The sequence below is a fragment of the Orcinus orca genome, chromosome 3, assembly GCF_937001465.1.
Source record: "Orcinus orca chromosome 3, mOrcOrc1.1, whole genome shotgun sequence".
NCBI classification, from domain to species: domain Eukaryota; kingdom Metazoa; phylum Chordata; class Mammalia; order Artiodactyla; family Delphinidae; genus Orcinus; species Orcinus orca.
The window spans coordinates 59776125-59798981 of record NC_064561.1 but is presented as its reverse complement, the minus strand read 5'-3'; the positions used below and the strand labels follow the sequence as shown (position 1 = coordinate 59798981).

At 52.5% G+C, this 22857-nt stretch overlaps 1 protein-coding gene across 24 annotated transcripts in view; it reads right to left on the bottom strand.

Moving 5' to 3' along the window:
* IL17B (interleukin 17B) overlaps positions 1 to 22857 on the bottom strand; it is a 63493-nt gene that overhangs the window by 15355 nt on the left and 25281 nt on the right. For 17 of the 24 annotated variants that reach the window (XR_007476478.1, XR_007476475.1, XR_007476476.1 and 14 more), the window contains one exon: positions 2512 to 2580. The gene's annotated coding sequence lies outside the window, so the exon portion shown is untranslated. Of the gene's footprint in view, positions 1 to 1899; positions 2102 to 2298; positions 2380 to 2511; positions 2581 to 21344; positions 21477 to 22857 lie in introns of those variants that run through there. The other 7 variants (XR_007476470.1, XR_007476480.1, XM_033406822.2 and 4 more) reach the window with 5 other exon arrangements.

The window sequence follows — 22857 nt, the reverse complement described above, 5'->3', positions numbered from 1 at the left end:
GTAGGGGCAATGAAGAGCCTTGGGAGGTCTCGAGAAGGGTTTATTCCCTTCATTTATCAAATATAGGGACTTCCCTGGTGGTCCAGTGGTTACAAAGCCACCTACCAATGCAGGGGACATGGGTTCAATCCCTGGTCGGGGAACTAAGATCCCACATGCCACAGAGCAACTAAGCCCGTGCGCCACAACTACTGAGCCTGCGCTCTAGAGCCCGTGAGCCACAACTACTGAAGCCTGTACGCCCTAGAGCCTGCATGCTGCAACTACTGAGCCCATGCGCCGCAACTACTGAAGCCTGTGCGCTTAGGGCCCGTGCTCCGCAACAGGAGGAGCCACCGCAATGAGAAGCACACACACCGCAACCAAGAATAGCCCCCGCTCACCACAACTAGAGAAAGTCCACGTGCAGCAACGAAGACCCAATGCAGCCAAAAAGGTTAATTTTTTTTAAAAAGTGTTTTTTTAATTAAAAAAAACAAAACAGTTTCTGAGCTCACGTTCTTACAGAGGATGGTGGAGGTAACAGTACCAACATTTTAGGACCAGCCTGTGATTTAGGGCTCTTGCTGGGCCCCTCTCCTCTCAGTCCCCTGTACGCCCTGTATCCGTGGGAACTCCCTCATTTCCTGGGAAGCCCATGACCTCAGCCCTCGGGGCATGTGGAGGAAGGTACAATGTCTCCAGAATGTGAAATCTTGCCAAATTTCCATTGGAAGGTCGGTTCTCATAAATATTGTATATTTGTGGAGAAGGAAGAAGAAGTGGCTAGCATGGAATCTGACCATTTCCAAAGTCTGGTTCCCAACAAAGAAGCCTCGATCATCGTTCTACTGTTAGAAGACAGTGTCAAGGTTTCTGGCCCTGGGAGACAGAGGTGGTCCAGCCCTAGGACCCAGGCAGATGCTGCAAGTAGTTGCCTAGTGTTAACAGTGATATCCCTCTTACACTCATAGCACTCTACAGTTTACAAAGCACATTTATATCCGTGACTTTATTTACTCCCGGCATCAATTCCATGTGAATATCAGATTTTCACAGAAGACAAAATTGAGGCCCAGGGAAGGGAAATAACCTGCCCATATTCATATAGTGAGGAAAAGGGGGCAGAGCTTGAGATGAAAGGCTGGGCCTCTGAGACCACTCTTGACCCCAACCCCACCCTAACCTTTTTCCCAGTTAGGGAATGAGCATTGGAAGTAGGCCGTGGTTAGAAGTGGGCACCCTGTCATTAGGCAGTGGACACAGAGCCAAAGGCCAACCAAATCATTTCTGATATGGCCTGGCTGTGCTCTACGGACAAACTTACATTAGAGGGAAATGTGTCTGGCGAGAGGGCTCAGGGCGAGAGGGCTCAGTGCGCAAGGGATGTGTTTTCTGAGTCAGCTCTGGAGAAAGTTCAAGGGTCGGGGTGACCCCAATCTCCCTCTCCACCAGCAGTGTGCTCTTGGAAAAAACTGAAACTGTTTGGCTCTTCAATCAAGCAATCACATAGCTATGTCCATAATTTTTTGTCTTCCATATTGGGATTCCTTTGCATTCTACCTCATTATCTCAACCACAGAGCCAGCTCTGACTGTCATTCCAGAATCACTTACAAATTTTGTTTTTTAGACCAATTCTTAGAATCACAGGCTCAGTGGGACCCTACAGATCATTTTGCTGGCGTCTCAGTGACAGCCCTATCAGATGCTCCCAAGGTTCTTATTAGTCTCTACTTGTTTTAAATGTCTACCTCCCTGCTCCTTCCATCTGCTGATGACAAATTTCCTTTTGAGAATATAAAGAACAAAGCTTCTCCCTTTGCCTATGACAAGTAGTATCAGTCAGGATGGGCCAAGTTGTGCTGCATTAACAAACAATCCTCTTGGCGGCTTAGGCCAGCAAAGGCGTCTTTCTCACCTATATTACAAGTCCTGTGTAGGCTGCTATGCTCATCAGGATCACTCAGCGACACAGAATGACAGAAGCTTTATCACGATACTTTCTTCCACAAGCACCATAATGGAATCAGAGGTATGCAGGCCGTGGATTTACAGCAGTCAATCATGGGTTCTGGAGTCTTAGCTCCAACCACTTATTTCCTTCAGGCAAATTCTTTCATCTAAAAAGATTGTCAGTTTTTTTATCTATAAAGTGAAGATCATGACAAAGTACCTACCTCACAGATTTTCTGTGAGGTTAACCAAAAGGATGAATGGAAACCCTTAGCCCAGAGTCTGGTTCATAGAAAGAATTCAATAAATGTCAGTTATTATGTATAATGTTAACATAATATTATGTTAACTTAATAATGCCTACCATCTCCAGACAGAACAGTGCTCCTTTCCATTGTTCCTCATGTTGACCAGTTTGAATTCCTTCGAAGAGTTCTTTTTTTTTCTGCAAGTCATTTTCACATTATTTTTATGCATTTTATCTCATGAGAGAGGCCCTAAGCGTTCAGAGCTGAGGCACAAAAGGATACATCCATGTGTCTTGCCAACCCCAAGCAATTTATCCAAGATACATTACCAAGTCCTTCTGAGGAGTCCAGGGAAGGGAGGTCAAATCTGGAGAAGAATCCTGGCTTGAGATAAAACCCTATGGTAGAGAGACACAGAAATCAAACTGTAGAATATCAGAGTTAGAAGAGACATTTAGAACAAGCAAGTCTCATCATGTCTTCTCTTTTACAGATGGGGAAACACAAGTCCAGAGAGGGAAAGGGACTGCTACAATGTCACACAGCAATTCAGTGTCAGAGCTGGGGCCAGAGCCCACTTCCTTTAATCCCAATCTTGGGGCTTTCTGCACATCACGTAAGGAGATAACATCCTCTACCACTGGGTGAGGAGGGGGCAGATCTCTCAGAATTATGGCTTGTCCTCATTTCACAGAGTTGTACTCCGACAGAGTTGTAAAGTTAAGAACTTTATAAACATTACCTTATTAAGGCTTCTTGGAAACCCAAAGTCACAGCTCCTCTGGGTCATGGGACATGCGTTGAGCATCCAGTGAACAAACAAAGGGTAATGTTACATTTTTCACTTCGTTTAGGAAACCTGGCTTCTAATTATAGGATTTGTTTAACAGTGCCGGGGTGGTTTACGAAGGCCTGGAGTCAGCCTGCAGTCCTCAGGGCTGCTGAGGAGTGTCAGATGGGCAGGCACGGATGGGGTGGGGGTGGGTAGCAGGGAGGGGACCTCAGCAGCAAAGGGGAGAGAGGGATGAGCAAAGTCAACTTAAGCTGAGGCCTGGAGGGGGCTATTAATTTTCCCTAATCCCATCAACCAGGTTGCTCCCATTTGGAAATTATCTCCAATAACCCCACTCTGTTACCATAACCCTTTCATATCTGGGCAGTGCATCAATGTGCTCTGTGGTAAGCAGGTGAAACAAGGACCACAGAACTCTTGGGTTCTATGAACAATTGAGCCCCCTGCAATAGCAGTCAGGATTAGTGTCCCCCTCCCTGGGGAAAAATGGAATAGGAGCTGGCTTGATCTCCATGGTTATTTAAATAAATATATTTTAAGTAAGTTATTTTTAAAAATAAATCTTTATAAATTTTGTAAAGTACTATAATACGAATGTATTAGATGCCCTTAACACAAATAAAAAATAGAAATTAGAAGTAAAAATAGAAGTCTGTAATATTATATACAATAACTGTGTATATAACTATAGTATAGACTATAACTCAGCCCCTTTAGTTAAGCTCATTACCTCAATGTAAATCAGGAAAAAATCAAAACCAGAAAACTACAATGAAGTAAGGCAAAATCACCCAAATTCCCGCATTCTTGCAAACGGCTAACAGTGCATTTTCACGCACATGTGCAACCACACACACACTCACACATGTTACAGGGTGTTCATTGGCACCATTCAGGGTGTGATTACTGCAGCTCAATTGGTCCTCAGACTTCAAATGTTCAAGGCCCATATGCCAGTAAGGGCAGGAAGTCAGACCTGCAATGTAGCCACTCTCCCCAAGGTTCTTACCATCTTCCTCTTATGCACCCAGGGGTCCCCTAGTCCTTACAGATGTCTTGGGTGTGGGGTCAGTGTTGAGTCCCATCTGGTGCCATATCAATGTGCTGACCATGACAGAAGGATATGAACGTCCAAGCAGAAGCTGGTCTTGGTGAGTCATATCCCAAACTGTGGGTCATGTTCACAACTCCCAAAGGGGCCACAGAGGTGAAAGCTAATATTCTCCCTAGACCAGGGAAGGGCTCCAAGCTAACCGCCCAGGGCCCTTCAACAAGGGCGAACCTGTCCCACTTCCTATCAGCATTTGTATACCAGGGAGTCACAGAATTTTTGAGGGCTGTGCCACACCATTGTCCCTCCCCTACAACCACTTTTCCCTGGCGATCAGCACAAAAGGTTTGTTACATCCCTCTCCCTGCCTTTCCCAGAAATACTCCCTTCAGGCAGTTCATAATGACCTTCTGTCCTGATCTGTCTGTGCAGTGGACTAAGGGACAGACAAAACACAAACTTAACCTCCAGCAGGGCACCTTGCTACATCCACAATTACCCCTACACACAGACACATCATTTATTTTGTTACGGTAAAAACATGCATAACATAAAACTGAACATTTTAACTATTTTTTAATTAATTTATTTATTTGTTTGTTTTTATTTTTGGCTATGTTGGGTCCTCATTGCTGTGCGCGGGCTTTCTCTAGCTGCGGTGAGCGGGGGTTACTCTTCATTGCGGTGCGCGGGCTTCTCGTTGCGGTGGCTTCTCTTGTTGCGGAGCACGGGCTCTAGGCACGCAGGCTTCAGTAGCTGTGGCACACGGGCTCAGTAGTTGTGGCGCACAGGATTAGTTGCTCCACGGCATGTGGGATCTTCCCAGGCTAGGGCTCAAACCTGTGCCCCTTGCATTGGCAGGCAGATTCTTAACCACTGCGCCACCAGGGAAGCCCCCATTTTAACTATTTTCAAGGGTACAATTAAGCTTTGAAAAATTGATTTGATGACAATTATAAGTACTTCTTCACTAATTGTCTCTTACTTACCTCTCAGAATCAAACTCTGTCAATGAAACAAAAAAGTCTTATGCTCATCAAAGAAAACATATGGAGCTTGATTTTGTTTTTAATTCTTCTTCTTTAAAAATTTTATTTATTTTATTTATTTTTATTTTTGGCTGCGTTGGGTCTTCGTTGCTGTGCGCGGGTTTTCTCTGGTTGCAGCGAACAGGGGGCTACTCTTCGTTGTGGTGCGCGGGCTTCTCATTGCAGTGGCTTCTCTTGTTGCGGAGCATGGGCTCTAGGCACCCGGGCTTCAGTAGTTGTGGCACGCGGGCTCAGTAGTTGTGGCTCACGGGCTCTAGAGCACAGTCTCAGTAGTTGTGGCGCACGTGCTTAGTTGCTCCGTGGCATGTGGGATCTTCCCGGAACAGGGCTCGAACCCGTGTCCCCTGCATTGGCAGGCGGATTCTTAACCACTGCGCCACCAGGGAAACCCTGGAGCTTGATTTTTTAACAGCACTTTTCAAAACATGTCTCCCGAATGATCACCTCTGAGCTGTGCCTTTTGGGTCGAATTAGCATGAAGTCAGGGCTGGGGGTTAGGGACAGGTTGGAGGTGAGAACATGAAGTGTGAGATAAAGCTCATAGGACCTCAGGGCTGGAAGGGACTTGCCAAGTTGTCATCAGCCTGTTTGCATTCCTCTAGCATCACAGAACTCATCACTTTACCAAGACAGCCCATCAGCCCATCTCATCCTTGAGTTAATCCACTGACTCAAAAAAGTCCTTCCTGCATAGCTCTAAACGCCACCTTCCTGAAGGTTCTAACCGTATCAGCTCAACCTCTTCATCGATCACCTGTAGAGGTGGAGCAGCTCTGCCCGGCCCCCTGAGTCTCCTGGTCTTCAGGACCCTCACCCTCCTGCTAGGGATTCTCTTGCCCCTGACTGCACACACCCTCTGAGGACACAGAACTCATCAAACACACTCTCATACCCAGCCCTTAACAAGAAGCTCCCCTCACCTCCTAAGATGCCTTATTCACACATACAAAGCCAGAGTCTCACTGACCTGTTTCCTCTGGGAGCAGAGGGATTTCACGGCTGCCTTGTCACAGTGTGGAAAGAAAAGCCACTTCACACAATGGTTAATAGACGTAAAGCACTAGTAACTCCCAGGAGAGGGCACGGGAGGAAAGAGAAATGGCTTCAAAAATGTTTGAGACAGATATATGGACACTGAGTCACATATGGCTGCCGTTTAGTCAGCCTTCTGAGACATTTTGGTGCCAGGACACCTCCTCTCCCAGGACCTGCCTGCAGGTTGCTTCTGTTCCTTGTTCTCGCCTCTGGTAACAGACCTTACGATGACGGAGACTGTTGGCTCACAGAGGTGGCCAACTCATGCTTGGCCAGGCACAGAGTTCTTGGGTGTTGAAATGGTGGGCCTTTCCATAACTTATACTGGTCACTTTTCTGTTTTCTTTTCTGTCTTGATGTAATATCTCTGATGCTACAGTAGCACAAGTAAGAGAAGCATAACAAGTTTCACAGCCTCCAAAGTGGACTTTCCATAATTTCGATGGTTCCGTTGGGCTGGCTTTATCTTCACCCTGGGATCTGCTGGTGGTGCTTTGGAGTGTCAAACCAGAACACTGAACAGGAGCGGGGAGCGGGGGTTACAAGCCTTCCCTGCCATGATCTTACAACCCAGGGGTGCGCTTGTGAATGGTATCCATCTTCTAGGTTCAGGAGGGAAGGGGATGACATGAATGGCAAGCCTGCTGTGTGCCAGGTGTGATGTCATAACCCTTAAAATAAATACCTGGCATTTACTGAGCACTTACTCTGGAGCTGCACAGGGCTAACTGCTTCGTAAGCATGGTCTCGCTTCGTCTTCACAGCAATCCTGGGAGGTGGGGGCTCTTTCTGGCCCCATTTTACAGAGGAGGAAAGTGAGGTTCACAGATGTTAAATACAGTTCCCATCCCCACTCCCCGTGGGAAGCAGCAGAGGCAGTACTGAGCACAGTCTGGCTCCATATTTGACCCGTCCCCTAGGACTGCAGGGGCAACACCAAAAGGCAGGCCCTATGTTTCCCATTTCACAGAGGAGTAAAGTGAGGCTCAGAGCAGCAGTTGAAGAACTGTGCCCAGACCTCACAGCTAAGAAACAGCAAAGGCAGGAACAAACACACAGGCCTCCCGACAAGGAAATTCTTTCCTCAGAAGGAACAAAGTCAGGGTGAAGCTCCTCCTACTAGACTGGGAGCCTCTTAAGGTCAGGGACGGTGTAGGGTTCAGCACCCCACACCCCTGGAGCTGCCCCGTACAGGATGGTCTGAGGCCGTGTGCTGGAGGGAATCCTGCGCTGAGGGAGGGGAGAGAGAGGGAAGCAGTCCCATGTGGACCAGAGGTCCAGGGGACTGTGGATGAGAACGTGAATGAAGGTAGCTGGGGTCCAGCCAGCCTGACCACAGAAGGGAAGCTCTGAGCAACAAGGCCACTGGGAGGAGCCCTCCTCCAGCCTCAGCGGCCACTCCTATGCCCACAGCCGCCGTCCACAGACATCTTCCCGGCTATCCCTCACAGGCACTGCAGGAGGCCTGGGGACTCATACCCTCCCCAGGGGGAGTTGTGCTCTCCACAATGAGCTAGACAACAAGCAAGTACATCAGTAGATATGTAAAATATAGGCACAGTCCCGGATGGCAACAAGCAGGGACAGCAACAGAGAATAATGTGGCGGCCGAGTAAGCCTCTCCCAGAGGTGACTTTTCTTTATTTTTTTTTGAGGTACGCGGGCCTCTCACTGTTGTGGCCTCTCCCGTTGCGGAGCACAGGCTCTGGATGCACAGGCTCAGCGGCCATGGCTCACGGGCCCAGCCGCTCTGCGGCATGTGGGATCTTCCCGGACCGGGGCACGAACCCGTGTCCCCTGCATCGGCAGGCGGACTCTCAACCACTGTGCCACCAGGGAAGCCCCCAGAGGTGACTTTTGAGCTGAGACCAGAAGCAGGAGGAGAAGCCAGCTATGGGAAGCTCTGGGTAGAGGGCACATCTGGTGGAGAGGACTGCAACTGCAAAGGCCCAGAGGCATGAAAAAACAATAAGGACCCTATAGGAGGCCAACGTGGCCAGAGCATAATGAGAAAGGACAAGAGACAGGCGTTTCTCAGGACTAGGACTTCAGGGGAAAGGGAGCCCCAGTGGTGAGTCCCTGGATTCCCTCTCCTGCCCCGTCGCAGCCCCCTGTGTGACAGGCGCAAGCCCTCTGGGGCCCCAGCCTTCTTTGCACAATGATGGGGTTGGCATCCAAGGGTCCCAGCTTTCTGGAGAGAGGATTTCCTTCCTCATGGTCCCCCATCCCCTGCCATTCCCACCACCTTCTGGACCCCAGGAGCCAGGACTGGCGTCTGCCCCGCTGGGGGTTCCCAGAAAAAAAATCTCAGAACTCCCACTCCCGTCCTGGGACACAGGGGCCAGGGAAGAGGGAGGAAATTCTCACACACAGCTTGCTCCCAGGGAGTTTGCTCATGTTCCCAGGCTGACAACTGGCAACCCTCAGAACTCCGGCCCCTACCCCCTTCCTCCCCCTCCTCTCCCTGCCTCCCGCTCTCCCCCGGCCCCCCTTCTTCAGCTTAATGACTTCCACATGGGCCTCTGGCAGCTGGAGCCAAGCCTCCCAGCATTGTCTGAAATCTCCAAATTTAGAAGAAATATGAAAATTGTCAACCACTCCTTCCTTAGGGGGTAAAAGCAACAGTCGGCACCAGGGGCAGGTCAAGGCGAGGCGGTCACGTGGCAGGCGCCTGGGCCAATGGGGGCCCTCAGAGGACTCAGCACCCGCCTCGCCCCAACACCAGGCTCGCCTCTTCAGCTCATATAAGGTAAAAGGCAGAGGGGCCTTTGCAGCCAGGGAGCGGCGGGCAAGGGGCTAAGGGGAGGGGGGCCCAGTGCCAACTGTTTAAAAGTGCCCCTGTGGCAGTGGCAGTGGCAGTGAGGGGTGCCAAAGGCCCAGTCAAGTTAGTTGAGAAACCATCCCCGAAACGGGCTGGCCCACGTCTCCAGGCCACAAGGAGCCACACTTGGACCAGACCCCAGGAGAGGTAAGAACCAATGGCAAACAGGGGTCTGCGAGTCAATGGCGGGGTCGGAGGTGGGGGGGGGGGGCGCGCTCTGTGGTATCCTCCCCGGGGGGATGCTGTGTCCAGGGGCTGGTCCTTGCTCTCCTGCTAACCCACTCTGGGCCTCAGTTTCCTCATCCGTGCAGGGGCTGAACCGGATGATCTCTAAGCGCCCATCCTGCTCTGACCGAGGTGCAGGATCTGTGGCCCTGTTGGCTTTGAGGACTCCTTGTGGCTGTGGTTAAATGGGGGGGGGGGGAGCAGCGGAAGGGGACAGCGTCACTGTCCCACCGCCTGAGCGTCACCTGAGTCTGGGCCCGTCTTGCTGGCTTCGCGGTAGACAGTGCTTATTCCTTGTCTATGAGGTTTGATTTCTCAGCTCTAAGAGCCTGGGGCTCCTGGCAAGGAAAACTGTTTTCAAATAATGGTTTCAAGAAGCAAAGATGTTGGAGAAGCGATGTCAGCTCAGGTTCCAGCAGACAGGCAGAGAGGCAGGGAGGCCGGGGCTGGGACGCAGCCGTGGAAAGGGCACACTGGCTGGGGGCTGGGGGCGCAGGCTCCAGCCTCAGCTCTGCCTCTCACTACCTGGCCCTGTGGCCTTGGGCAGATGCCCTACCCTCTCTGGGCTGCAGTTTCCCATCTGTACTGTGAGGCCATCGGACAACATGGTCTCCATGCAGGATGTGGCTTCTGAGCCCCGTTTGAGCCGAGAGGGCAGCTCATGTTGGGAAGTTTCCCCAGGAGGCCCTGAGCTGAGTCTGCCATTTGACAACAGGCTTAGGGGCCAAGCAGACCCAGAGCCGGGGGAGCTTTGGGAGGTTGAGCCTCGGGTGATAGAAGGGAGCTGTAGTGTCTGACTGCAGGCTTGGCCAAGGGAAGGGTCGGCTCACAGCCCTGAGACCTCAGGATGAGCCTGGCCCTGCGGCAGCCTCGGCTGGGGCTGGGGCTGGGGCTGGTCTCTAAATTCAGTGTACTAGGGGCTCAAGACCTTGGAAAGACGGGGACAGAAAAGACAGCAGAGCGGGTCAGGGGGATGAAGTGGTGGGGCCAGGGGACTCAGAGGAAGGCAGGGGACTTGCAGTGGGGAACGTGGGAGGCAGGGCTGGGTAGAGCAGAGGCCTGGGTCACAGCCGGCAGACGTGCAGGCAACGTGGCTCTTCTGCATATGCTGTGGCCACATCTGGGGCCCAGAATGGACACAGTCCTCCAGCACCAGCCTGCCCAGCACCCTCACCTCCCCACTTTTGGTTATGCAAGACCTGAGGCCATAAGAGTCCAAAAACAGACTCTGGAACCCAATCCAATTGCCTGGGTCCCATTCTGGCTTTTTTACTTACAAAACAAGTGACCCTGGGGAAGTCACTTGCCATCTCTGAGCCTCAGCTTCCTCCTCTATAGAATAGGTATGGTCTTGGTTCCGACCTCGCTTGGCTGTCATGAGGAGTGAGGGACACAGGTACCGAAGAGCAGGATAAACGGGGCTGATATTCATTACAATTAGGCCCTACTCCTCTTGTGAGGCAAGATGACCTTAGCTGTGTTTATAGGGAAGTGGGAATGAGACCCGGCCAGGGAGCACCCTGAGTTGCCTAAGAGAGAACAGGGTCTGGAAAGAGGCAGGACAGGTGAGTTCAGAGGTCAGAGGTTAAGGGGCACAGAAGAGGGGTCAGCTTGAGATGCTTAATGGGCTAGATGAAGTCTCCTTTCCTGCATTTATAGGGCATTTTGTGGGCAACGTGTCTCAAAGTGCGGTGTCTGAAGCACTGCATGCTCATCAACTGACAGGGAATCCTGAGTGGGGCCCAGGAAGCTCCATTACAAGCTCTCCAGGGAATCCTGAGCACATGGAGTTTTGAGAATACTGGGCTGTCAAGCAGCCTGGTACCCTCACAAACACAGCTGAGGTAACTGAACCCACAAAAAGAGAACACTGCTCTAGGTCACCTGGAGAGCTGATGGCAGAGCTGGAACAGAACAAGTCTCTGCCCAGCCCAGGCCTCTGTAAGGTGGTGCGGATAGGAGAATTACACTGTGATGATGACAGTACAGGCCTAAGACCTTTATACAAATTACTTCACTTAATCTTCAGAACAACCCTGTGAGGTAGGTACAACTATTATCCCCATTGTACGGATGAGGAAACTGAGGCACAGAGAGGTTAAGCAGCTTGCATAAGGTCACACAGCTCGTGAACTATTAAACCTGGACAGCGTATGTGTGCCGGCTGCCCCAGCTCCTCTGTCCCCAGGGGTCTCCCACCTCCTGCCTTGCTCCTTGGACACCACACCCCACAACTCCTAGGGACCTTCCAAAGTACCTCATGAATTTGTATGGGAGATTTCCCCCCTGCCAGGTACTTGGCTGAATCTCTTGCATTATCATTTAATCCTCCCAGGATTACCCTGAGGAAGGAATCAGCATCATTACATCATCCTAATTTATAGGGAAAGAAACCACTGGAGCTTACCCAAGGTCACATGGCTAGGAAGTGGCAGACGGGATTTGAACTCAGTCTACAAAATGCATGCTTGTAGCCTGCCCGCCAGGGCACCTCTGAGCACAATGATGAGGGATCCCACTTCGTAGAGGAGACCAAGGCTAAACAGGTGACCACACCAGAGCTTGAACCCAAGTCTTCTAGTTCCAAGGCTATTGCTCTTCCTTGAGCCCCACCACTGCCCCAGGACAGAAAGGAGTTTGCTTGTCACTTGTCCCTAGGATCCACATGGCAGCTCCTGGGGCAAAGTCAGCCCTTTCCCAGGCTGGCTTGTTCCAGGGAAGAGCTGACACATATAGCCCCGAGGAATACCAGTTCCAGGCCTGGTGCCGCCACTGACCCTCGGGGCTGTGTCTGATTCCCTGTGTGAGCCTTGAGAGTTAGGGGAGGTGGCCTCTGAGGTCCTCATCTCCAGGCTATGCCTGGGCCCTGCCTCAATAGTGATTTCCCAACTAAACAGTCCCTGGGACTCAGGGCCATGGGGTCGTGCAAAGAATTGTGATAAAGATTTTTTCCAATTATGGTTATTATGACCCTTTTTGTCCATATCTCCTGGGGCACATGAGCCAGAGTTTGTCTGGGGTTCATATCTAGAGAGGGACTGCTAGGTTCTGGCGTGCACACCTGTCAACCTCACAGGAAAGCAGATTATTTTCCAGAGTGGCCAAAGCACGTCACAACTTCCACCAGCAGAACGTGAGCACTCCCCTCCTTGACAAAACTTGAAATTATCTGAATTCTTAAAGTATACATGTTACACATTTTACTCTGTTCTTATTGAATTTGTATAATTAAGAACGTAAGGAAGAAACAGAAATGCTGCAACACTACTGTCCACATGGGTATCTAGAAATTTGCCCTACACGCACCAAGTCGCAGGGTAGCCTGCAGGCCCTGGGGTGGGGATGGGCACAGCCTACGTGGCCCTCCCCCAGCCCAGCAGTATGCAGTGGCCACGGGCCAAGGAGAGGTTGCCTGTGATGGTCTGCAGGAATTCGGAGGAAAGAGCCCACAGTGTCTGCCACCTCCTAAAGGCCTGTCTAGACAGTCCTGGCCCCATGGGGCTTCACCACACATGGCAAGAGCCCGCAGAGGCCGGCCCCCTCCCCTCTTGCAAAAGAGGCTTGTTGGTGACAGTGCTTCACCACCAGAAACCTTTTCTCCAATTCAAAACAGAAATGCACAGCATGAGTCACCCACTCTCGTGGCCCATGGATCACCCACTCATCAGGCCCCTTTTCGTTTGGATGAGAAAACAGAGGCTGACTCTGGAGCCAGGGGCCTTTCCAGTATGGGCTGCATGAATCCTAGTGCCCAGGTGATGAGGGGACCAGGCGGGTCAGAGCACTGCTAGAGTGGGGCTAAGATGCAGCAGGCTGGTTGTTAAAGGTGCCAGAGGGGAGTCAGGCTGCCTGGGTTTGAATCCCAGATCTGCCTAATATCAGCTGTGTGACCTTGGGCATGATAAGAGTACATGCCTCGTTAGATTATTGCATTGTCTGGATTAAATGAGTTAAAACTCATGAGGTCCTTAGAACAGTGACTGACACATAGTAGGTACTGAATAAAAAATAACTGCCAAAAGGCAGTTTCTTTGCGGGGAGGAGGTGCCGTACTGGACCCCAACTCTACCTTCCACCTAGGGGGATAAGCTGCCCTTGCTCCTTCAGAAATAACAATCGTCATATATCAAGTCTTCCCAAGCGGCCAACGCTCCATCCAGCACTCTCTGGGGTAAATAACATTAACCCTCTGGGAACTCAGAGGCTCAGAGAGGTTTAGTCATTTGCCCAAAGTCACACAGCTTGTAAGAGGCTCAGCTGTGGCTCAAACCCAGGTCTGGATGACTCCAGAACCCATGCACATATACTCTAGCACTGCCCCCCTGAGTCTGTGAGCAAAAGCTACTTCTGGTTCTACCCGTTTAATAGGAAAATTCTTGGCATTTAGGAAGGGGGCCATTTGAAGCACGATGCCTCCTTCTAGATTAGGCATTGTTATGGTAAGATATAAACAGAGCCCCCCCAACTCCCATCCCCACGCCTGCTCAGGGGCAAAAATGCAGACAGTTCTCACCAGTGAGCACACCTTACTGTGGGCTGAGTACCCCTGGGGGCCTGTTCAGTCCTGGGCTGCCCTTGACTGTCACAGCTCATCAGTTATTTGAGGATGGGGTAGTCAGCTAGTCCATTTCTGGAAGAAGCAGCCTCACTCTTGCACATTCCCGAGAGCCCAAACCAGCCACAAGCATAGGTCACCTCCTCTAAGGTCCTCCTCGGACCCAAGCCATGCACCAAGGGAGATGGAAAACACACTGGGCCCTGCAAACTTAACAGGGACACTGCTCAGCTGCCACTAGCTTTTGCCCCATACCCTCCTCCTCCTTCAGAGAAACAGGGATGGGGTGAAGTGTTCAGAGGGAGGCCGCCGCCTAGGGAGGCCATCCGTAGTGGCCACGACACCACCCTGGCTGGGCTGCTGGGCTCAGAGGCCACTGGTCAGTCTGCCTGCAGCCTGCCGGACCTCAGACATGTCACCCAACAACCCCACTGAGTCTGAAGGCATCTGACGAGATAAGCTGAACAAGATGGGGAGAAAGGGAAAGAAACAGGCTAAGACTCTAGCCCTGGCTCTATAGCCAACAGAGAAGTAAGTTCATCAGTCCCTTTGGGCACTTCAGGCCGAGATGCTCCATGATTTGGGATGGAAGGAGGACAGCTCTGGTTATCCCACGTATGACAACGGATGCCCAGACTCTCGGGGAAGGAAAACCTGGGGTAGGGGTGGTCAGAGTAGCAGGGGCACACTTTGGATAGACCGAGAAGAGAGGAAAAGGCATTCCAGGTGGAGAGTTCTGTTTACGAAGGTAGGGAGGAGGAAAGACATTTTCAGGAGAAGAGTAAACAAGCCCACTTGGCTGTTTGAACCGAGAGCAGGTCGAGAAGCCCTGTAAGGTTTGAGGCTGGCAAAGTGGCGACAGCCTGGTTGCAGAATGGCTTTGATCGCCAGAAACCAAAGCCCCAGAAGATGGAAGAAGTGCTCCTTGACATCTGCCTCTGGGAGGGAAATCTGTACCCTCCCCCAAAACACCATCAGGCCAAGAGCCTCAGTGCAGGGAGAGAATTGGGAATTTGGGCATTGTTGACTCTGAGATGTCAAATAATGGGACAGGAGACCTTGGGGTGAGATTAGGAGGGGTAGTAAGGCTGAGGGCTGCAGCCATCAACTTTAAGATTTGAAGAGCTTTCTGGGGATCAGGAACTTGTTCTTTGTAGCCCAAAAGGACAGGGCTTGCAGCCCCAGAGAGGTAAAGGTCAGCGGGATATTCAGAAGGAGACTTCGATAGCCTGTCCAAAGAGAGACTAGGTGATTGGGAAGCAGTGAGCTTCCCATCACCAGAGGTATGCAAGTTTAGCAGGGACATTCTAGAGAGAAGTTCAGCATTAGAGGAGGTTGGGCCTCATGGCCTTTCCCACCACCAGCCTGGGACTTCACATCACAGCTTAGCTGCCCTGGGACAATCTTACAGGGTTGAGCCCCCCGGCTGCCTGGATGTCAGATTCCCAGCTAGGCATGACATCAGTTCTGCCCTGATTTCACACAGGGGCCTCTAGGGACCTCCCTCCCTCCCACTTCCTTCCACCCCTTCCACCCTTCCACTGCTGCATTCTGCCCTTCCCAGGGAGCACCAGGCCTGACCAGAGACACCTGGAGCCTGGTTGTGACACCAGGTCCCTGGGGGAATATTCCACCCAGCAGGAATGAGGCAGGGGGGCCAGCGTCCCGGGGAACCCTGTTCACATGCCCCACAGAGTCTGCATGGAAATTCCAGGAGGATCACAGGGAAGATTCCAGTTTAGAACAACATGCTTTATTTTTGTCCCCCTTTCTTTCCTGTTCCTCCTTTCCCCCAGCGGTGGGAGAGGTGGTCACAGGAAGCTGGAAGACCAAAGCAAGTGTCCTCATTGGGCAGAATCACAGGAAGACCAGTGTGGAGAGATGGGGGTGCTGGGAAGAGAAGGAAAGGACCCAGATGGGCCTGGGGAGGTGGACACCACATGGGAGAGGGTGGAGGGGAGGGCAAAGTCAAGGGGATAACGAAACCTGGGCAGGGTGGTGGGCGGTGGGCATGATCATCGATCAGACCAGCAGGCATTCCTGGACACCCAAGACTAGAGTTACATTAGCTCTGGGTTCAAGTTGGGGTTAGAGAGTCAGCCAAGTTTCCCAGAATAGACAGTGGATATCAGGATTGGAGCTTCCAAGAACCTTGGGCACTAGGTCCCGGCCTTAATGGACTGTAAAGCTACAGAGTACTACTAAATCCATCTCTTCACCCTGGTGATCCTGGTAGATGTTTAATAAACACTCCTGGTGTTGAAACTCATAACAACCAAGTCCTGTTAGAGCTGAAAGGGACCTTTAAGCTCATCAAAGCCACCTCCTCGTGTTACAGATGCAGGACCTGAGGCCAATGATGGGGAGAGACTTGCCCAAGATCAGACTGCCAGAGTGGCCACCCAGTCCTGTGCATCCTTCTTTGCCCCTTCCCTGCCTTCTAGATGGAGACTGTGGTATGGTCCTTACAGCCAAAGGAGGGAGACAGAGAAGAGGCGGTTACCCTGCCAGGACATAACTGTCTCTAAGAGGTAGTCAGAGGATAATGGCGTATCTTCAGTTCTGGCAGCTCTGCCCAGAAAGGTGCTTTTCCTGGCCAGACGTGGTCCCCAAAGTTGTCAGCTGCTGCAGATGGGAGGCCTCCTACAGAGGAAAGAGCTCAAGGCTGGGAGGGGAAGCCCTTGGTTCTTTTCCTGGCTCTGCCCCAATTCACCACATGACCTTAACTTGACCTGAGATGAGGTCCTCTCTGGCCTCAGTGTGCCCAGTGAGGGGCTGGACCCAACCAGCTTGGACAGTCAGAGATTTCATCCATAATCTGCCTCAGTCTCCTCCTCTCTTTCTCAGTCCATCTTAGCTTTTGCTTCAGAACAGGAAGTAGGTCAGGCACAGGAAGAAACAGCAGCCTGCAGATTCCCCTCTGACTGGGAGCGGCATCCTCTATGCCCCACCTTTGCTTTCCAGCCTTGGAATTCCCAGAGAGGCAAAAAGCGGGGAAGGCCCTTATGATCACTCCAGTGATCGATCTGAGATCAGAGAAGTTCCGCAGATTGCTCAAGGTCACACAGCAAGTCACATGTAAACTCCGAGTGGGCCTTAGGTCTCCTGACACTCAGACCACACTGTCCTCCAGAATAATGGGCATGTAAGCCATCCTCATGTGAACCTAGAGACTGACTTACCTTGACATTTCAAACCCCTACATGGGGAGCCCACAATCTCTGCCCCTCTCTGGGACTCAGTTTCTTCTATCAAACAGGGTGATGGGGTGGACCAGATGTCTCTAGGAGCCCTTGCACCCCAGGACCCCAGGGTTTTCCAGCGTGGCAACCTCAGCCCTTTCTGCACAGAGGGTGGGTCTACCTAGGCCAGGAAACCCCACCAAGTCACAGCCTCCATCCAGCCCTGTCCCACCCCAGACCCCAGGGCCAGGCTTCATCGAGAACTACAGGCTCCAGCCCAGCTCCCCTGGAGGATCTGGATTTTTCTTACCATAAAAGGGCAAGCGTGCCTCTCTCGGTCCCTGCTGCCAGCCCCACTGGGGGAAAGGCTGAGCTATTTTTAGAAAACTCAAGGGTTTGCTCCTGAACTCAAGATGGAGCCCATCTGAGCCCGCACCGGGGGAGCCCCCTCCCCATCTCCCTCACCCACCTTCCCTCAGTCTTCCTCCCTCTTTGCCCATTGCTGTCTCTTCCCTCCCTCCTCATCTCTCTGTCTTTGTCCTGTTCTCACTCTCACTCCATCAATCCCCCTTCCTTTTTTCTCTCCCTCTCCTCCCCTCTTTCTCCCCCCTCACTTCTCCCTTCGCCCCAAATCTCCTCAGTCAGCTCCCCTCCCTAACTTCCCTCCCTCAGATCTTGTTTTAGGTGGTTGGAAAAGTAACATATCTGCACCCCCCACACACACTCTTTTCTTAAACACTATTTACAACATAAATTCCAAACATCCGCCATCTGGTTCTAGGAAGGGCCAAAAGATATTTAGAAAAGGAAGTCATGATTATTCCATCTTCAAGCCAAAGGAACTCAAAGGCCCTTCTCTCTCCCGCCTTCCTCCCAGGGACCTTTGTTAAGATCTGACCGATTAGGATCCTTCCGTGAGTGGAAGGGGTCAGTCCCAGCTGGGCCTCTGACCAGCTGCATCACTTTGAGCTTGTTGCCTCTCCTCTCCGTGTCTCAGTTTCCTCATCCGAACAATGGGAACGCAACTAGGGTGCCTTCAGCACTAATGCTCTGAGACTGCATGTCCTGCTGCACAAAATCCCAAGGTGTGGGTCCCTGGGGCCTGCCTTGGGCTGGGCAGTGAGGATGAGATGGGAACAAGGGGAGTGAGAGGCAGCAGGGGAGCTCCAGCCTTAACCCTTGATGCCCGGTGCCTTTCACTCCATGGAGAGCTATGCATTCCTTCATGCAGGGGGATGGGATGGAGTCAAACCATCCCCCTTTATCTGAGACTGTGGACACCATGGAGTCCAGTCTTCTCTCCACCACATCATGGTGAGGCCCAGAGAGGGGAAGGCACTTGTCTACAGTCACACAGCATGCCTACAGGAGACCTGGTCCCTAACCTGCTGCTCTTCCATCCAACACCTTCCAGAAGAAACCAACATTTGCATTACCCAGAAAGCATCACCCAGCCCAGCAAACTGGAACCCTGGGGGTCTCAGTTCTTTGCAAAGTGGACAGGACAGAAGGGAAAACTAACTCCTTTATCATGATAGTTTCTTCAAACAGACAGCATACAAGGGAGAAATGCTGTGAGAAGTCCCTTGTTTCCGGGGACGCCCATTGCCAGGGTGCACACAGCCTCCGCTTACACTGAAAATGCTCTCCCTACTCACAGCTCCCTTTCCATAAGGCCGCTTTCCATAATACACACTTGACAGAATGTCATGAGATGCTGACTCCGGCTGTCGCTCTGCAAAAAGGATGCCATAAATAGTCTGGTCCTACAGGGGAGCCTGAAAAATGCATGCTGGGCTGCCCGGAGCCAATCGTGATCCCCACAGGCACGAACTAAGTGACCCTGAGGGACTGCTGTAACTCCTGAGAGCCTCGGTTTCCTCATCTGCAAAACAGGGTTAAGAGTGGTTCCTAACTCACAAGTGATTGTGAGGATAAAATAAGAAACCCTGTGTCAAAGAAGCACTTAGCAAGCGTGGAGCACATCGGAGGCATCCAGCGTGTTAGCTGTAACATGTATTGGCCATTGGTATGATTACGGCATGTCCCGGTGTAAGCTGGGTAGCTGGGAGCTGTTACCACCGTCACTGTTATCCCAGTCTGTTCACATTGGAAGGTCAGGGTGATGGGGAGTCTTGGGGATCCTGGTCTCTAACCCCCACCCTCCCAGATACCGAGCTGCTCGAGGCTGGGCTTGGAATTGTAGGAACTGTAGGTCGCTGCCGGGGTCTAGGCCCCTGTTCTCTCCCTCTCTTCCCTTCCTCCTGCATCATCTTGTGACAGCCTCAGATTGTGTTCCCAGGGCTTGCTCGAAAGTCCCCAGCAGCGACCTTCCCTGGGGAGGAAGTGGGGAGCGTGTGAGGCTGGTGAACTCAGCTGGGCTGTCAAGGGGGTGGGAGGGCGCTCTGGGAATGGAGACCCAGAGGAGCCGCACAACGGAGGGGGCATGGAAAGGGGCCCCACACGGCAGCTCCCACCCCAGCTTCCACATCTTCCCTAGATGCCTCTTCGGACCTTTGCCCTCATCCTTCCTGCTTCTCGTGCTCCCATGCCTGTGCCTTTTGCTGTGGGCCCAGCCCCGTGCTCATAATGGAAGCTGCAGCCACTTATTGTGGACTTACAATGTGCAGCAACTATGCTTGCACTTGACATCTACCTCGTTTGACCTTCACAAACAAGCCAAGGTTCAGAGAGGTGAAGCCACCAGCTCAAGATCACACAGCTAGAAAGTGCAAGGGGGGAGATTCAAACACATGTCTGCTGGACTCCAGGGCGGGTGTCTTCTCAGTTCTTCCCAAACATATGCTGGAAACCCTAGGGCCCTGGAGCCCAAGGAGAACACAAGCTATAGGACATGCACAAGGGTGAGAGAGCTGAGGAAGGGGAGCTGTGGGCAAAGAAGCCCCTCCAGAAAAAACCAGCGTAGGTGTGGGTGGGTGTGCTTGCATGGGGCCCCGACCTCAGCCATCTCCCACGGTAGTGCCATCTGGTTCCCAGATGTGGCCTCTCCCCAGCCCCTCGTATTTCTTGGAAATGAGCAAGGCCAGGAGAGGGAACAGGGGTTTTTGTGATGTCTGTGACGACGTGAGCTCCGTTTTGTGGTCATCCAGCCGACTGCTGCCCGAGCTCAGGAGACAGCTGGATTGAGCGTGAACAGCCCAAGGTTCAAGCTGGCCTCTGACACTCAGCAGGGGTTGACCGGGGTGCGTCGCAGAGCCTCTTTGAGCCTCAGTAAGCAAGGAAGCCATTCCTATCTCTGGCAGTGGTTTTGAGTGTGCCTTAAGTTACGGGAGGGAGCATTTTGCAGGCTGAAAGCCTCGTGCAGCTAGAAGTGGTCACAGGTGGCCCCAGGGCTGTCCCTTCAGTCTTGGCCACTGTGTGAACCCCGGATTTCCACCTACCCCTAAATGGCTCCTTTTCCACGTGCGAGGCTAAGCGGGGCCTCTCGGCAATTTCCTTCCAGACCCATTCTTTTGCTGATGGGGTCTTGATGCGCTGGAAAGGGAAGGTGACCCCTCTTGCTCTTGGAGCCTAGAGCTCCTCAGAAGACCCTCTCTGAAAGCCAGGTAAGCATAGCAGAGATAATGGCAGCCTAGCGGCTGAAGGACAGACTCTCTGAGGCCTGGAAAATCTCAACAGCCTCAGCCTGAGGCTTCTAAGGGCCCAGCAACAGCCCAGGCTCATCCTCAAAGCCATCGGAGCCCGGCAGCCCTGTCAGGACCAACAAAGGCCAGGGCTCTGGCCAAAGGGCACCCCAGCGTCCTCTGATAAGGGGTATCCTTGTTCCTTTCAGGCAAGGGCACTGGCTGGTGGGGGGCCACCCCTGCAACCCTGACGCTGAAGGAGCAAACACCCCAGAGAGGGGCCTCCTGAAGACCTGAGGAGGGTAGGCGGCAGGGGCCCTGGACACAGACCTGTGAGTGCCACCCCACCTCCACTCACGGGCACCGACACCCCACCCTCCCCACCCCGCCAGCGATAAATTCCCCATCCCAGCCCTCAGGATGACCAAGAAACCAGGCCTCAGAACGGGAAGGGTTAAAGGAAGACCCTGCTGATTGACAGGGTGCCGGCAAGTCAGGGCTGTTGCGTCGGGATCGTAGGTGAAAAGAAATGGAACCAAAGAAGGGAAAACCCACCAGGAGCCAAGAATCCACCTCACGCCCTGCTCCCTACAAACCAGCAACGCAAAGCCTGCGTGCTCCCGAGAACAAAGGACTTGGGGGGGAGCTGTGGAGGATGGTGGTCATTTTCCCTGGAAAGGAGTAAATGGGGTCGGATTCTAGAAGCAGGGTGACCTGGGGCTGTGTCAGCCTCTGAAAACAGAACCAGCCCTCGGGGCTTTGAGAGCGTCAGGCGTGTGCTCGGACACAGAGTGCTTGGAATACGGTGAAGCTCTAGAAACCGTGAGCAGTTGTTTTTACCGTCCATCATATTCTTCCCACACTTACCAGCTGTTCGTGGAGCGGGCAGGGTGAGGGGCCAGCTCCATAAGACAGGTGGAGAAACTGAGGCCCAGGGAACTGAAGGAGTTCCACTCAGAGTCATACAGAGTGTCAAGGGCAGAGGGGGATTCTGGCACCAGATCTCCGGAGGATGGAAAAAGAGGAGGAAGATTTGGAAGTGAGCAGAGGAGGCAGGACTCGGACAAGGAGCTGACAGGCCAAAGACAGCGGGCGCAGCCCAGGCTGCTTATATAACACAGCACACCTGTTAACCTCTGCACACCCCACACGTGTGTGCAAACGTGCGCCCCGGCACAGCGCACACACCTGGCCCTCATTCACTAGCAAATGAGCCTTGGAGACTGGGTCCAAACAAATTGCATTAGGAGGGCGGTAGGCGCCACCTCCCCCCCGCGCTGTCGGGCTCCAACACTGAGCAGGCCTGCAGAGCTGCCAGCTGCGGTCTCTCGGCCACGCTGACAGGCCCTCCTCAGCCCCCTCCCCCCCCCACCGGGCCCCAGGAAGGGGGCTGGGGTCCGAGAGAATGCCATGATGATGGATGGGCTGAGGGAGGTTCCAGGGCTAGCTCAAGAGCACACAGGATGTTCGTGCTTATGCAAGGCTCACTTCTGAGCTGTTCCCAGCAAACCAGCCCCACCTTCCCTCCCTCCCTCCCCTCCGGCAGCCTCTCCCACGGTCACTGCTGCCAGAGCCCAGAGCCCAGGCCCCGAGCAGATCTACCCCCCAACACTCAGCTGGGCTGAGCGGGAACTGGTCAGCTCAGGAGGCAACGGCCTGGGGCTGAGACACAGGTGGGCACTTTAGAGGGAAGAAGGAATTTGTGAACAGAAAGACAACACCATCATGTAAAGGTGGTGTCTCTGTGCTTTCTCACCCATTGTTTTGTTTAATCCTCCGAATGTGCCTGGAGTTAGGAGATTGTGCCCATAGTACAGAGGTGACTACTGAGGTTCATTCATTCAGTGATCCCACAGCTCCCCTTTCCTGAGCCCTGAGTCTGCACCAGGCCCTATGCGGGGTGCTGGGGACACCGAACTGAATGACTTACAGCATCTGCCCACATTGCTTAACAGAACAGTCACCTTTGGGCTGGGTCATTGGGCACTGGGGCCCCCTGGTCTTCCAGGGGAGCATCTCCAGCAGAAACCCTTTTCCATATGGTATATGTGAGTTATTGAATATTATTACTAAGAGTAGCCTTAGCAATCAGCCCATTCAGAACACAGACCCTAAAGTCAGACAGCCCCAAGTTCAAATCCTGCCTTGCTCCCTTTTTAGCTGGATAGCTGTGGTCCAATTAACCTCTTGAAGCCTGTTTTCCCATCTGTAAAATGGGAATACAAAAGCTCCCACCTCATGGGGCTGACTGTGAGGATTAATTTGTGTTTTCCCTACCCTTAACTGACACAGGGAGAAACAGGGGCCTGGAGAGGGAAAGAGCTTGGCCAGGGTCACTTGTGAGTTGGGGGTTAAGTCAAGACCCGATGGATCCCTTTCT